Raw genomic sequence first — 13,077 nt, forward strand, 5'->3', positions numbered from 1 at the left:
AGTTATCCAGAATACCTTACAAGTGCATACCTGCAAACTTATCTGATTTGTCCAGGAGACTCCCAATTTCTGGCCTGTTTTCCCAATGGTATGATCATGGCCATAAAGCTCCTCTTCCATTGCCTCAACGCAATTTGATTGTAACTATTAACGAGACCACCACCCTGTAGCGCTCGCATCATCTTTGCAAAAAAGAAACACTTCTGGCGCTACAGTTTTTGTAAAGCAGGGGTCGGCAACCTTTTGAGGTAGAGAGCCAAGTTGCAGGAAGCCAATATGTGGGGGCCGGACGGCCCCAATTGAGGCATTTCGCAAGCAAAATGGGAAAAAAAAGAATAGGTGAATAGTAATTTACAAAAACGTGAGAAGAGAGGAATAGAAATTAAGTTTATTTTCAAGAAGCATGTCACAAGGTCATACACCAACATAGGTTACAAGCGAGATTTCAGTTCAAAACTGTCCTGTTGGCCCTCAGATAGGCACTGACAAGAGGGGATGGATGTCGTTCCTGGAGCTGCATAATATTGACAGGGCCCGTGGGCTGCAGGTTGGTGACCATTGTTCTAAAGTATGGCCAAGCTCTGCGAGTAGCTTGTGCTCACCAGTGTTGTACGGCATCAGGTTATCTAATCAATAGTAGCAAAACCCAGATAGCACATTTTAAGGCAGTTTAGCTAAACATCAAGCGATGCCTTCTGAGGCATCTAGCTTGCGAGGATAGTAAAAAAAAAAGGCACACACTGGTAGATTTGGAACTGACGATATGAATCTGTACAAAGCGTGTTAACTTGAGCTTGTTGTTACACATTTGTAGTAAGAAAAAACAGCACGAAAGGGATCAGGAGTAAACAGAAAAATGGGACAGAACACTATCAACAGCTTTGCAGTGCAAATATGTATGCTAGAGAAAATGGAAAAAAAGAAGAAGAGAGAAGGAAGACTTTCCTAGCACATGCGCACAAGTCGTGCTTTGTCATAGAAGCATGGAATCCTAACTGCATCGATAGTTAATCTCTTCGTCAGTGTGATAGATCAGGAGCTGATACATGCTTGACCTGCAACATGAACGGCAAAGGCTTCATATACAGATTTCACATATTGGTGCAAAGTGCAAAAAACAAAAACGCCGACCCAGGTGAAATGCACAAAACTTAGAAAGACGTTTCGGCTCCCCACACGGGAGCCTTGTTCACAGTGACCGCAAATGGCGTAGTGCGCTCTTTTTATGCATGTTTCATCACGTGTAGCAGACATCGCGCGTACACAGGGGGGAGTGTCCCAATATTTTTGTTCAACGTATGCACAGTAGTTTGAATGGCTAGAGATTCCATGTGCAATCGTGGTAACAACTTTCTTTCCGTGGCAATGATGCAGGTTTTATTCCAGTCGATAGCGTGCCCAGTAGACGCAACATGTTCTGCGAGGGCATTAGTAGCTGCTTTCTTGTTCTTGACGTCATTAAAATGTTCCCGGAGCCTTCTTTTGTAATTGCCCGTTTCGCCAATGTATCCTTATTCACAGTCTTTGCAAGGAATTTTATACACCACGCCGGGAAAATCACGTCTGTCCAACTTATCTTTGACATTTGTAAGACGGCCTCGGAGCTTTCGTGTCGGAACGTTAGCCACTTGGACGTCGTAGCCGCGCAATACCCGAGACAGGGTCTCGCTGAAGCCTGGGACGTAAAGCACCAATGCACGTTTTCTTGTAGCAATGGTGTGTGACTGAGCCGGACGCTGCAGTTGTCGCTGCACCGAGTTCATAAAGGAAAGCGGATATCCACAAGTAGCCAGCTCCCGTCGAACGGCCTCAACTTCTTCTACTGCGTCTTCTTCCTTAGAACAAATCCTCCAAGCGCGCTTTACGAGTGCAGACACAACAGAACGTTTATGGCAGGATGGGTGCACAGAATTGAAGCTTAGAAAACGACCGGTGTGTGTTTCTTTTCTGTACACGCTGAAAGTCAGGCGCCTACCGTCTCGTTTCACGAGGACATCAAGGAACGGAAGGCAGCCGTTTCATTCTTCTTCCACGGTAAACTGTGTCACGGCTTCCACGGAATTTAGCTGTTCCAAGAATTCTGGCAAGGCATCCCGTTGCAAAACACACAATGTTCCAGTATGTTCCAGAATGTTCCGCACGTCGGGATCACAAGGCCAAGCTTGTCAGGCGTTTTGCGGGCTTGCTGGATGGCCCAGGACAAAGCAGGTGGCATGATTCTTTTTGCACCTTTCATAGGTGCCCAATAGATGACACTTGCGCGAGCGACAGCTTTCTTGATGCGGTGAGATACGCCATTAGAGTCATCATCATCATCATCAGCCTGACTACGTCCACTGCAGGACAAAGGCCTCTCCCATGTTTCGCCAGTGAACCCGGTCCTGTGCTTGCTGCTGCCAATTTATACCCGCAAACTCCTTAATCTCATCTGCCCACCTAACCTTCTGTCTCCCCCTAACTTGCTTGCCTTCTCTGGGAATCCAGTCAGTTACCCCTAATAACCAGCGGTTATCCCGTCTATGCGCAACATGCCAGACCCATGTCCATTTTCTTTTCTTGATTTTAACTATGATATCCTTAACCCCCGTTTGTTCCCTAATCCACTCTGCTCTCTTCTTGTCTCTTAAGGTTACACCTACCATTTTTCTTTCCATTGCTCGCTGCGTCGTCCTCAATTTAAGCATAACCCTTTTTGTAAGCCTCCAGGTTTCTGCTCCGTAGCTAAGTACCGGCAAGATACAACTGTTATATACTTTCCTCTTAAGGGATAGTGGCAATCTACCTGTCATAATTTGAGAGTGCTTGCCAAATGTGTTCCACCCCATTCTTATTCTTCTAGTTACTTCAATCGCGTGGTTCGGCTCCGCGGTTATTACCTGCCCTAAGTAGACATAGTCTTTTACAACTTGAAGTGCACTACTGCTTACCTCGAAGCGCTGCTCTCTTCCGAGGTTGTTGTACATTACTTTCGTTTTCTGCAGATTAATTTTAAAACCCATCCTTGTCATTGGTTAAGTCCTTGTCATCTCCTTTCTTATGTATTAAGATGATGTTAGCATTCTTCCAAGACTCTGGTACTCTTCCCGTCAGGAGACACCTCGTAAACAGGGTGGCTAGTTTTTCTAACACAATCTGTCGTGCATCTTTCAGCAAATCAGATATTACTTGATTCTCACCAGCAGCTTTGCCTTTTTGCATGTTCTCCAAAGCTTTTCTGACTTCTTCTATCATTACTGGTGGGGTGTCATCTGGGTTACTACTAGTTCTTATGATATTAAGGTCGTGGTTGTCCCAGCTACTGTACAGATCTCTGTAAAACTCCTCCGTTACTTTAACTATTCTATCTATATTGGTAGTTATTTTGCCTTCTTTGTCCTTTAGTGCATACATTCGATTTTTGCCTATCCCAAGTTTCCTTTTCACTGCTTTGACGCTTCCTCTATTTTTCAGAGCGTGTTCAATTCTCTCCATGTTATACCTTCTTACATCGCATACCTTCCGCCTATTAATCAACTTCGAAAGCTCTGCCAGTTCTATTTTGTCTGTTGTACTTGAGACTTTCATGATTTGACGGTTTTTAATGAGATTCTTCGTTTCCTGGGGAAGCTTGCGAGTGTCCTGTCTAACTACCCTGCCTCCAACTTCCACTGCACACTCCGTAATGATACTCGTCAAATTATCATTCATTGTATCTACGCTAAGGTTGGTTTCCTCACTAAGAGCCCAGTACCTGTTCTGAAGCGAGACTCTGAATTCCTGTACTTTCCCTCTCAGTGCTAGCTCATTGATTGGCTTCTTGCGTATCAGTTTCTGTCGTTCCTTCTTCAAGTCTAGGCGAATTCAAGACCGTTCTATTCTATGGTCTCTGCATCGTACCTTGCCAACCACTTTCACATCCTGCATGATGCCTGGGTGTGCACTCATTATAAGGTCTATTTCGTTCTTATTTTCGCCATTAGGGCTCCTCCATGTCCACTTGCGGTTTCGTCGTTTTTGGTAGAAGGTATTAGAAATCCGTAAATTATTGCGTTCTGCGAATTCTACTAGTACCTCCTCTTTGGTGTTCCTAGTAACGATACCATATTCTCCTACTGCCTGGTCTCCAGCCTGCTTCTTCCCTACCTTTGCATAAAAGTCTCCCATCAGTATAGTGTACTGCAATTTTACCTTACTCATTGCCGATTCCACGTCTTCATAGAAGCTTTCAACTGAAGCGTCATCATAGCTGGATGTAGGCGCGTAAGCCTGTACCGCTTTCATCTTGTATCTCTTATTCAGTTTAATTACGATACCTACCACCCTTTCATTAATGCTGTAGTATTCCTCTATGTTGCGAGCTATGTTTCTGTGAATTAGGAATCCCACTCCCAGTTCTCTTCTGTCATCCAAGCGCTGATAGCAAAGGACTTGCCCATTCTGTAGCAATGTATATGCCTCATCTGTCCTCCTAACCTCACTGAGGCCTATTATATCTTATTTGACACCCTCTAGCTCCTCGAATGGTAAAGCTAGACTTCCCTCACTAGATGAGGTTCTACCGTTAAACGTTGCCAGGTTCAGGTTCCAATGGCGGCCTGTCCGGATGCAGAGATTCTTAGCACCCTCTGCTGCGTCGCAGATCTGACCGCCGCCGTGGACAGTTGCTTCGTAGCTGCTGGGGTCTGAGGACCGTGAGTTAATTGACGTATGCATGTGGGAGGTAGTGGCCAGATACTGCACCAGGGTGGTCAATCCTTCTCTGGTGAGGGAGTGCGTTACCGGCGGTAATTACCGGTGAGGCTGCACCCCAGGCCTTTTAAAGCAATTCCATCACCACGCGGATTTTTTTTTTCTGTTGGGAACTGTGCGGCACACGCGGATTTTCTTTTTTTATGTTGGGAACTGTGCGGCACCGGGATTTGAACCACGGACTTTTTGAATGTGAGGCAGATGTTCTAACCACTACGCCATCGCCACATCTCTATCACCGCAGTATCACCGCAAATTTCTCTTTTCTGTCCAATGGCTGAGGTTTAGTTGAAAGTGGATGCAGCTCTCCTAGAATGAGCTCTGCTAAACTGGATAAGAACTCTTTAAGGAACTCAGCCTTCTTCAATTGCTGTACTCGGTGAGAGAACCTTGTCACAACTTGATGAGAATAGGACCTAAATTAGGCATTTTTCATCGCTGAAAGTGCAACGGCACGCTTGACAAGCTTGGGATGGTGAGATATGAATGGAAGAGGGCCCTTCTTTGAGCGGGGCGCATTCTACCAGCACATGTGCACAGCGCCAAAGTACAATTTGAGGTAAAGGAAATGCGATTGACTGTTAGCGTGGAGCTCCTTCTGAATGAGGATCTGGCTAAGCATGTCGAGAAGTGAGCAAAAATCTTGTCGATATTGCCGCGAACCATGCATTGGGTTTCTTTATTTGTGTTTTGTTTTTTTTTTGGCCTGGCTGCGCCGGCCTGTGCTATCGCTGTTTTCACAGCGTTTCGAACAAACGCTACCACAGCGTTTCGAACAAACGCTATCGAACAACGCTTCAGGCGTTGTTTGTTAGAAACGCTGTTCGAACGAACAGCGTTTCTAACAAACGCTATCACGGCGTTCCCGATACAATTCGATTATTCGAGAAACCCTCGCACCAAGGGATATAAATTCCCGCACAGCCGATGCCGCGTCATTCGATCGCCGACGCTCACTAGCGTGCCCGTCGTTTTGCTGGCCGCTGCTTCGCCGCCTGTGTATTTTTTTCAGTTGTTAGGGGAGCACAGGTTCGCTCCAGTAAACTTGTTTTCCTCATAGACAACTGCGTCGTCCTTTGCTGCGTGACATCTGGTGGAGGTGCTGGGTACATGAACCCTAAGCCATTGCCAAGCCGACAAGCACGCCCAACTCGTGTCAGCCGCCGACAGCAAGGCTTTCAGCCAGAGTTTGGACTGCTCCCGGGTAAAAAAAGGAAAGAAGACGTAAAAAACCACGATGATCAACGCAGGCACCATGACCAGCGCTACCAACCTTCCCGTCGTTCTGCAACAACCTCGTGAGCCCCCATCATTCCGAGGATCTCCTGGTGAAGACCCGGAAGAGTGGCTGGAGAAGCTGGAGCGCATGCGCATCTTTAACAGGTGGGATGACGAAGAAACGTTTCGTCATGTCTTCTTCTATTTGGAGGATGCAGCTCGAACGTGGTTTGAGAACCATGAAGGCTCCCTAACCGACTGGACTGTCTTTAAGAGCGAATTCCTCAAAACATTCGCTACGGTTGTGCGGAAAGAACGAGCCGCCCTTTTGTTGGAGACGCGAATGCAACAGCCTAATGAAGGTGTTGTACAGTTCGCTGAGGAGATGAAGATGCTGTTCCAGAGAGCTGACCCCGAAATGGCAGAAGAGAAGAAGGTGCGCTTTGTGATGGGGGGAGTTAAACAAGAGCTCTTCGCTGGACTCATCCGCAACCCCCCTAAGACCGTCGCTGAGTTCGCCACCGAGGCTTCGATGATCGAGAGGACCTTGGATATGCGTTTGCGGCAATACAATAGACTACTCAACACCCTTTCGGTGAACCCGGTAAACGCCCCTGGATTGGTGACGGAAGACTTGCGGGAGACCATCCGCGTCGTCGTTCGCGAGGAACTGAGGAAATTGTTCCCAGCAACGCCGCGGCCCCAAGTCGCCTCCCTCACTGACGTCTTCCGCGAGGAGGTTCAGCAAGCACTGGGGAATTCCACGCCGTCGGAAGCATCTTGCGAACCACAACGATGATCTACTCCGCTGCTGCTCGTCGACCCCGACCCGTCCCAACCCGTTATCAAGAGGCCCCGCCGTACCGCCGTTCAATGTCGCCCGCCCGACCCCCTGTAACCCGAAATCAGGCGCCCAGGAAGACCGAGGTGTGGCGAACGCCAGATAATCGTCCGCTGTGCTACCACTGCGGAGAGGCCGACCACGTCTACCGCCGCTGCCCGTACAAGAGGCTGGGTTTGCGTGGGTTCTCCGTCGACGCACCCCGCCCGCGAGCCGGCCAGCGCCCATTTGAGATCGAAGAATACCTGTCGAACACCAGCCGTGGACCATCCCGTTTCAACCGTTCGCCGTCGCCCTACCCGTACCAATCCCCCAACCGTCGCAGCCATGCTGACTTCGCCCGTGGAAGGTCCCCCAGCCCACGAGGGGGAAACTAAAAGCAGCAACTTCAGGAGGTGAAGTTGCACAACGGTGAGAAAATGGAAACCCGCCAACGACGCAAGACCGTGACTCACGACATGCCCTGATCCCGACGACCTGACGACACCCTGACGAGACCCCCGAAAACGACGACAGCTACGCTGCGCGACGCGTACCCGAAATGACCAAGCCTGCCGCTGAGAAGACGACGATGACGACGCATAGTGCCCGGCCATCAACACGTGCAAGCCGCGATACGACGCCCCGACGCACTCGAAATTCGAGGAAAGCGGCGTCCGACGTCCAGTTGTCCATCGACGGCCTTGACGTAGTCGCCCTCATCGACACGGGAGCCGACTACTCGGTCATGAGCGGGTCATTCGCGTCCAAGCTAAAGAAAGTTACGACCAGATGGGACGGTCCGCACATACGCACAGCAGGAGGCCACCTCGTGACCCCAAGTGGAATGTGCACATCGCGCGTCACCATAGACGGCACTACGTATCCTTCAGAGTTCGTCATTTTGCCTAACTGCTCCCGCGACGCAATTCTCAGAATGGACTTTTTGACGGACAATGGCGCAATAATTGATCTGCAGACCAGGTCGATAACGTTTTCTTCCGATCACTCCATGACGCCGCAGCGGAACCTCGGACACCATGCTGCTGTAAGGATCGCCGACGATCACGTCACCCTGCCACCCCGCGCAAGCTTGCTGATCGCCGTCTATTGTGAAGGTGCTGCTCCTGACGTCGACGCTATCGTGGAGACTGACCAAAAGTTGCTTCTAGACCGCGGTGTGTCTGTCGCAAGAGGCATTGCGCGGTTTAAGCAACGCAGATCCCACGTTTTGGTCACCAATTTCACCGAGGAGTACCAGCATCTAAACAAGGGCGCTGCAATTGCGTTCCTCGAAGAAACGCAAGAAGCGAGTCAAGTGATCGCGGTCGCCACCTTTGAACGCGCACGCGCAGATGCTTCCAGGCTGCCACATCTTTTCGACGTGAACCCGGCGCTGTCGCAAGAAAATCGGGACAGATTACTGGAGTTGCTCCGTCGCTACAGCGAGTGTTTTTCCTCGAACTCGAAGTTACGTCAGACACCTTTGGCGAAGCACCGGATAATTATTGAAGATGGAGCCCGACCTACCAGGCAGTCACCGTACCGCGTTTCTTCACACGAGCGTGAAGCCATCCGGACTCAAGTTGATGACATGCTCAGCGACGACATAATACAGCCATCAAAAAGTCCGTGGGCTGCGCCGGTTGTACTCGTGAAGAAAAAAGATGGCACTTTTAGATTCTGCGTTGACTACCGGAGAATAAATAAAATCACTAAAAAGGTTGTGTACCCCCTGCCACGAATCGACGATGCCCTCGACCACCTCTGCCACGCAAAGTACTTCTCATCCATGGATCTTAAGATCGGCTACTGGCAAATTGAAGTGGACAAGAGAGACCGAGAGAAGACTGCATTTATAACCCCGGACGGTCTATACGAGTTCAAGGTGATGCCGTTTGGGCTGTGCACGGCGCCCGCAACGTTTCAGAGAGTCATGGACACTGTGCTAGCAGGCCTGAAGTGGCAAACTTGCCTCGTATACCTCGACGACGTTGTCGTATTCGCCCGGAATTTCGACGAACACCTCACAAGGTTGGAATCTGTACTCGAGGCCATTCGTACGTAGGGGTTAACGCTGAAGCCTGAGAAGTGCCGTTTCGCGTACGAGGAACTCAAGTTCTTGGGTCACGTCGTGAACGCCGCGGGAGTCCTACTTGACCCGGCAAAAACATCAGCCATTGCAAACTTCCCAAGGCCGAAAGATAAGAAGGGTGTGCGAAGGTTTCTCGGACTGTGCGCATACTACCGGCGCTTCGTCGCAAACTTCGCACGCATTGCAGAGCCACTCACGCGCCTGATGAAAGAAAGCACCCCTTTCAGCTGGGAAAACGACCAAGAAAAGGCATTCTGCGAGCTGCAACAATGCCTGCAAAACCCGCCCGTGCTCGCTCATTTCGACGAAAACGCCGAAACGGAAATGCACACGGACACCAGTGATATCGGTTTGGGTGCCGTCCTCGTCCAAAAGCAAAGCGGTTACGAAAAGGTAATCGCCTATGCAAGCCGTGGTCTGTCGAAGGAGGAGAGAAACTACGCTGTCTCCGAGAAAGAGTGCCTGGCTATCATATGGGCCATCTCAAAATTTCGCCCATACGTCTATGGTAGACCGTTTAAGGTGGTGACAGACCACCATGCGCTGTGTTGGCTCGCCAATTAGAAGGACCCCTCTGGCCGTCTTGGGCGGTGGAGCTTGCGCCTGCAAGAGTTTGACGTTAGTTACAATATTCTACAAATCCGGCAGGAAACACTCTGACGCCGACTGCCTGTCCCGCGCCCCCATCGACCCATCACCACAGGACTCCGATTAAGACAGCGCGTTCTTCGGAGTCGTGACAGAGAGCGACCTAGCCGCCCAGCAGCGTGCTGACCCTGACCTCCGCGCCATGATCGACTACCTCGAAGGACGCAACGTCGCCGTGCCTAGGGCGTTCAAGCACAACTTACCAGCATTCAGCCTCAAAAACTCCATCCTAGTGAAGAAGAATTTCAACCCCGGAACGAGAACGAATTATCTACTTGTCATCCCCGCAGGCCTTCGTGACGAAATTTTGGAAGCGTGCCACAACGACCCGTCTGCCGGACATCTTGGAACAGCTCGCACGATTACAAAAATCAAGGCGAAATACTTCTGGCCCCGCCTTACATTCGATGTCACCCACTACGTCTGGAGCTGCCGTGACTACCAGCAACGAAAAACACCACCGACGAGACCAGGCGGACTTCTGCAGCCGATCGCCGTCCCAACGAGGCCCTTCCAACAGATCGGAATGGACCTTCTGGGCCCGTTCCCTACATCTCGATCCGCGAACAAATGGATTGTCGTAGCGACAGACTACATGACGCGCTACGCAGAGACCACCGCTCTTCCTAGGGGAACCGCACAAGAAGTTGCAAAGTTCTTTATTAACCAAATTGTGCTGCGACATGGAGCCCCTGAGGTCCTAATCACGGACCGCGGAACGACCTTCACTGCGGAGCTCATGCAAGGAATCTTACGCTACAGCAACACAGATCACCGAAGAACGACGGCGTACCACCCCCAAACGAATGGACTAACGGAACGGCTCAATAAGACAATCGCGGATATGCTGTCTATGTACGTCGACGTTGAACATAAGACGTGGGACGAAGTCCTCCCGTACGTCACGTTTGGGTACAACACGGCTATTCAAGAAACCACGCAGATGACACCGTTCGAGCTCGTCTACGGAAGATGGCCGACTACGATGCTCGATGCCATGCTTCCGCACGTAGAAGACGACGACCTCAACGCCGATGTCCAAGGATACCTCCAACGTGCGGAGGAGGCCCGCCAGCTCGCTCGAGCTCGTATAACGGACCAGCAACTGGTGGATGCCGGACGCTACAATCTCCGACGCCGAGTGCCATCCTGGAGATCGTGTGTGGGTTTGGACTCCCATTCGACGACGTGGACTCAGTGAGAAACTTCTACGACGCTATTTCGGACCCTATCAGATTCTACGACGTGTTGGCGAACTAACGTACGAAGTGATCCCCGATGGGGACTCCCGTACATCACGACGACGCACGCGGCCCGAAGTCGTCCATGTGGTTCGCTTAAAACCTTTCTACGGACGATGACGAACTTTTAATTTGTGTGGACTGTCCCTTATGTTAGCATCGGGTCGATGCACTCTTAGAGGGGGGGTAATGCCGCGAACCATGCATTGGGTTTCTTTATTTGTGTTTTGTTTTTTCGGCCTGGCTGCGCCGGCCTGTGCTATCGTCGTTTTCACAGCGTTTCGAACAAACGCTACCACAGCGTTTCAACAAACGCTATCGAACCACGCTTCAGGCGTTGTTCGATAGAAACAACGCTTCAAGCGTTGTTTGTTAGAAACGCTGTTCGAACGAACAGCGTTTCTAACAAACGCTATCACGGCGTTCCCCATACAATTCGACTATTCGAGAAACCCTCGCGCCGAGGGATATAAATTCCCGCACAGCCAATGCCGCGTCATTCGATCGCCGACGCTCACTAGCGTGCCCGTCGTTTTGCTGGCCGCTGCTTCGCCGCCTGTGTATTTTTTTCAGTTGTTAGGGGAGCACAGGTTCGCTCCAGTAAACTTGTTTTCCTCATAGACAACTGCGTCGTCCTTTGCTGCGTGACAATATTTTCACTGTTCTTTTCAGGAATCACAACTTGAGAAAATCATTCACGTACCTGAAGATCCTCACTGCCCGATATCTTCCTTGCAACTTTCTGTCGTAACACTCTAGAAGCAGGTCGGGGCTGTGCAGGACTCGATGCATCTCGCTCCACGTGCCAGTTTTCACAATGCGGTTGACGTCACCAGGTACTCCTGTGGCTGTACATTTCCTCATCAAACAAGATGATGTCCTGTAGGTACAGTGACATGGCTTCTTCATTGTGATAACTGCACCCGCAACATATATGAAGCTTTTGCCATCCAAGTTGCAGGTCAAGCATGTATTAGCTTCCCATCTATTGTACCAACTCATAAAAAGATTAACTAACTTGACTTGATGAGAAACCACGGCTTGTGCGCATGCGCCAGGAAAGTCCTCCTCCTCTCTTTCGGCTTTTTTCATCTCCCCTAGCGTGTATATTTGCCCTGCAGAAATGAATGCAGCTGCTTGCAGTCAGCACTCTGTCCTGTTTCTTCAGTTTATTTCTTGCCGTCTTTGCGCTTCTTTTTACTATGAATTGGTAAGTACTGATGCAAGCAACTCACTCAGGTCTGTGGAAACTGAAATGACATGGGCTTTACTTAGTTGCTGCTCTCCTCGCATGAGCATGGGAAAAAACAAAATGAGTAGTTAAGCTGTGCGAATAGCCAGATCTTGCGTTCGAAGTGAATATGAATATTAAAGTTTCAGTGCAAATTGAGTCAACTATTTTTCGAATATTTCTCAAATATTTTCAATCACCTTAAGCAAAATAACAAAAATGTTACAGAGGATCCCTAAGCATAATCCAGTGGTAGGAAATCTGCGCCGATTGCACCAACCAGCGCTAACGGGAAATCACTGCGCCATACTGCTCTAAAAGGGTCTTTTTTATTGTAACTTGCGCCATTGCTGCGCCATAAGCTGGTTTTAGTACCAAAAGTAAAGTTAACACCACGCATCGTGAGTGGATATTACATGATGGTCGCCACCTTGTACACTTGCGCTGCTGCAAAAGCCCGGAATCGCTTGATCAATTATATCGACTTCCACGCGATTGCGGGGTTGCCTTTTCTGGTAACCATTGGCAAAGAACGAAGGCAATATGGCAACTACTGAAAAGCGCGCCCGTGTAACTTTTCAGCAACAAAAGCCTACGTGTGTGGAGTAGCACCCCTTTAAGTCTACTGCTCGCTTTTAATAGCCAGCGACTACCTAAGAGTGTTGAGGCACCGATCGCTGCCGCCTCAATTATTGCGCGGGACGGTGTTCAGCGTGCACCGCCTTTTAGAAACTAAACAGTGCGTTGTCGTGGAGTTAAGCGATGTGAATGGCGGGCACTGCGACACAGCAAGCGTATACACATTCTTTAATGAGGCGACAGCCCAAAATGTGCCTTCGTCCGCTGCCAGGATTGCTAGAGCATCGCTTACAGAAAGCTCGCATCGTCGCGCTAACGCAACAGGCTTCTCACCGCATCTGTGCACGGTCTTTGACAAAGTGGGCGCAAGTGGCTTGGCATGGTGTGTACACCAAGTACTCGAAGCGCTGCACTCAACTAGCTAGTAGACCATCAGCCCCCTGCGACCTTACCGCGTCTCGAAATAACTGTGTCAGTTTCCACTAAGTAGCAGCAGCGCGGTACACCTTTATCGCGG

The 13,077-nt window shown here is 49.8% G+C and overlaps 1 protein-coding gene across 1 annotated transcript in view; it reads left to right on the plus strand.

The window, feature by feature from the left end:
- Positions 1-13,077, plus strand: part of norpA (no receptor potential A) — a 553,315-nt gene that overhangs the window by 386,919 nt on the left and 153,319 nt on the right. The window lies entirely within an intron of this gene.

This window comes from Rhipicephalus microplus, chromosome 6 (assembly GCF_043290135.1).
Source record: "Rhipicephalus microplus isolate Deutch F79 chromosome 6, USDA_Rmic, whole genome shotgun sequence".
In the NCBI taxonomy this organism is placed as follows: domain Eukaryota; kingdom Metazoa; phylum Arthropoda; class Arachnida; order Ixodida; family Ixodidae; genus Rhipicephalus; species Rhipicephalus microplus.